Raw genomic sequence first — 4,124 nt, forward strand, 5'->3', positions numbered from 1 at the left:
GTAAGTTGAATTCTTGTCCTGCAGGCCTTTCCAAATGCCAGTAGCTCCCCATCTCACTAACACCCCCACCTTGGTAAACACAGCTGATCCTGCTGGTAACGGTGTTGGGCTCAAGTTTCACATCGAGTGACGTTAACAAATTCATTTTTTTGCATTATTTGAATCTGCCCTTTGTAGCTGCAGTTTGGTTTTGGGTGTTTGGCCCCACCTTAGAGCGGTTCGATGGTGTGTGGTTTAGCGCAGGGAAGGTGCGCTGTGCTGGAAGGAAAACGTGCTGGGGTTTATATGAACTGTGTGCTGCCTCCCTGACCCTTTTATGGGCAAATTGGTGAGGAAAAAGAATATTTTTTTGATTAAGCACATGAGGAACGACCTGCTCTCACACGGCTTCAAAAACAACAAGGAGGAAATATATTTTCTGCATTATTTTGTGCCCCTAGGTGTGAGTCCTGGCTGATTTTGGGTGATAGGGAGATGCACTGTGGGTGCCATGCAAATGAAAACTTGGCTGTGTGCAGTTCCCACGTCTGACTGCTCGGGCTCCTTCACAGCTACTTCTCCTCCTGCAGCCCTCGCTCGCCTTTGGCAGCCCTGCGAGGCAATTCCTGCCGGGATGGCAGGGCTGGAGCCATGTGGTGGCTGTTGATCAAGCATGGCATCTGATTCCAGCTATTGGCCACACATGTAAATATTTGGACATGACTTTTATTTAAACCTCGTTGTTCAAAAGGAGGTAGCAACGAAAGTGTTTGGATTTTTTAGATCCAGGCAGATATGAAGTGTCCTGGTGGTGTTACTCACACTCTTTTTTTTGTTTTGTCACTAATTTTGCCTTGCTAATGAGTGCCTGCAACCTTCAGCTGTAATGAGATGATTTACTTCAGTCTTTTTGTAAAATAATAAATGCCTTTTTTTTTTTATTGTTTCAAATGAGAACAATGACTTCAGGATTTGTTTGTGCATGTCTCCTAGAGAACTGTTGGGATGGCAGAGCTGGGGTTTTTGTTCTTATTTTTTTTTTATATATAGGAAATGCTTAATATTTACTTGTCTTTGAGCTCACCTAGCCCTGAAGTGTGTGGGTCAGTAAAGGCTCTGTATGCAAATCTGTCCTGTCATGGGCTCCTGTATTTATTTCCTTTCCTATGGTGCTCCTTCTCACATTTTTTCCCTTCTCTTTTTTTTCTGGTTAGTGTCAGTGAGGAGGGATGAGGTTGCATTTTAAAGGAATCCAGTATTTCAGAGGGAATTTGTTTTGGTTTTGTGTGTTTGGGATTGGAGTGGGACAGGGGGTGTTTTCTACTTAATTGCCCGATATACTTTGGCAAGCAGAAGTTGCATTGTTTTGTGAACCGCATTAATGGTTTTCTGCAAGTTCAAATTCCCCAGTTATTTGGGGGATTTAATTAAACCTCTGTAGGTGGCTGGCTTATGTAGATGACAGGTAGAAGTTTCTATTTCTAGAAAGAGCTGGTGCACACACTGCAGGTGTGGAGCTCTTGGCAGCAGAAGGGCTGTTGCAGTGCTTTTGCATTGAGGCGGAGCTTTTGGGGAAGTTCTTCTCATGGTTGGGGCTACCAGTAAGCAGGAGATACCCCTGTTCCTGGCTGCTGCTTGGAAGTTGAAGGTGCTCCTGGGATGCTGTCTCTACCTGACAGTGAGAGAGGGCACTTGTGGTGCCACCACAAAAGCATCAACCCCCAAACAGCCTCTCTGCATCTTACCTCCTGTCCTGGGCTTGGTTTACCACCTAAACCAGCATAATTGAGATGTTTCCTTTGCTTCTGGTCTGCCAGGACCAGTAGAGTTGTTCTTGCTGCTGCTTCAGGGAGGAAGGTGCTGGCCATGGTTGTGCTCAATGGCTTTTCCCACCTGCCCAGAGCTGCCCCTGGTTTTTCTGGCTCATCTCTCCTTGCTGTACGGCACCTGGGTTATGATTTGGGGTTACCAGTGTGCTTTGGGTGCCACTGCCTGGAGTCGCACTGAGCCAATGGTGCCAGTAGCCCCAGCTGCAGGCATGGGGAGGATGGAGAGAGGAGGGATGTAGTTACTCTGCTTCATAGTCTGCCCTATCTGGAGCTGAAAACTTGAGTTATTTATTTTTTTCTTTAATTTTAAAAATACTTGCACCTGTCTGTGTGTACTTTGGAAGAGGACCTGCCCAACAGCCCTACTCCCCTCTCCTGGAGTTGCCCCTCTTTGCCAGCACCTCTCAAACCCTTTCTGTTGTTGCTTTGTAACTCCCACTGAAGCAGCGATCTGATTGTGTGGAGCTGATGTGCCTGTGTTCAGAGGTGAGTTGGGAAGGTAAGCTCATGTCCCACCTGCTCCAAAATACCTGCAGCACCTGCATCCCTCTGGGTAAATGCAGGTCCCTCTGACACACATATCCCTTCTTGGGTACTGCAGTTAATACCTTGGAGATGTTCAGGTGAACTCAAATTACCCTGTTCAGCTGCCAATTTCTGATTTAAAGTTGAGTTTCCAAAGCACAAACTAAGTTTGAAAGAAGCTGAAGTGGGTGATGGGATAGTTCAAACATGGAACTTTCTATTGCATAAAATATTGATGCTGTCACGTCATAAACGTGCATATTTTTCTCAGATACATGTTTCACTGTCTATCCCAATTTTCCAGTTGCCCAATGCTTAGTGCGACTGTTGATTTTCCCTCTGTGGTAGATGCTGGTGGAGGTGTATTGAACCCTTGCTTTGAAAAGTCCTTACTGAAGAGAGCTCTTGCTCTTGTTGAACTAGGCAAAAGTCTGGTTTATATAAATATAAAAACATTAATTAAAATGTGAACCTCAAGCACCATCAAAATGGATTCTAAAGCTGAACATGTTTGCTGTTGCTTTTTTCTTTTGGATTCATTTGAAGAGATGAAAGAAATAAGATTGCACAAGTACAGTCAAGTAAAACGTTGTTGCAGAAGTAATTAATGGTAATATTATGTGGGGAGTGTTTTGATTTAGCTCGTACAGGCTTGACACTGGGTACGTTTGCTTTGCAGCAAGTAGCAGCTGCTCATTAGGGAGTTGGCCCTGGTGTTGTCAGTGTTGAGGACACTGAAGTGGTGAAAATATACTGCTTTTTTGTTGGCAAATATTTGACTTCAAATTTGAAATCACTTGGCATGGGTCACAAGAGCTTTTGAAATTCCTATTTTTAAGTTTGCTAAAGAGGCAGGGACTCGGTGCGTTGGGCACGAGGGGGATGGCACAAGAATTTGAACCCAAGGCAACATTTCTGACATTGTTCAGGGTTGTTTTTTTTTTTTTTTTTTTTTTTTTTTTTTTTTTTTTTGTGATTCTGCTTTTTAAGACAATGAATTGAAGGAAGTTGTCACAGAACTGGTGTGGGGGGGAAGGTTGAAAGGAAATGCAAAAAATATCAGTCTGTTTGCACAGCTCCTGTGCAGCCCGGGCAGGCTGATGTGTTAAGTGCCACTGGCAGCTGCCTTCTGCAGCGCTGCAGCCCCTCCCTGCCCTGCTCTGGTGCTTTCTGCTCTGGTACAGGCAGGGAATATGATGAAGTTCGAGATCTTTAATTTCTGGTCATATAAGGTTTGTCCATTCACATGGTAAATAAGCATCATTTAATCTTTTTAAAAATAAGGTATTTTTTACATATCTCAAAAGTCAAATTGAGCTGAATAAAAGTATTTTAAGGAAAATTTAACAGGTTTCAACTGTTGGAATCTGGATTTGTTTATCTTAAATATTAACATTGTGACTTCTGGAAAATTCTTGATGTTCACCATCACCTAAGAGGAAAGTACAAGGTAATATTTCCCCACAGACCAGTTGGAAGGACTGGGAAGTTCTGCAGGCTCTTCACAGTAGCAAAAGCAACAGATCTGCTGGATCTGAAAGTGTATTATTTGCTGGGACCCAATAAGAAGTGTGGTTTAGGGCTGGGGGAAACATTAAATTTCTGACTTTGTTTCTGAAACTGGTTTGTTTGCACTGTATAACTGCTTGTTCTCTTACAGTTACAGACTGTCTGATAGCACCTGTGAAGAAGAAAATCCCCTGTCCTGTGGTGGTAATGCATGCATGTTAGATGTCTTCATTGTAGAGTGTTCTTCAGTTCTTTATATCATGGTTTTAAAAAAATTACATA

At 43.3% G+C, this 4,124-nt stretch overlaps 1 long non-coding RNA gene across 1 annotated transcript; it reads left to right on the forward strand.

Annotated features, from left to right (window-relative positions):
- The first annotated feature begins 2,240 nt into the window (after positions 1-2,240).
- On the forward strand, positions 2,241-4,124 carry LOC310922274. Its single transcript, XR_014592373.1, has 2 exons — positions 2,241-2,294; positions 3,994-4,124. It is a non-coding gene; the product is annotated as an uncharacterized lncRNA (long non-coding RNA).

This window comes from Zosterops lateralis, assembly GCF_965231275.1.
Source record: "Zosterops lateralis genome assembly, chromosome: W".
Taxonomy (NCBI): domain Eukaryota; kingdom Metazoa; phylum Chordata; class Aves; order Passeriformes; family Zosteropidae; genus Zosterops; species Zosterops lateralis.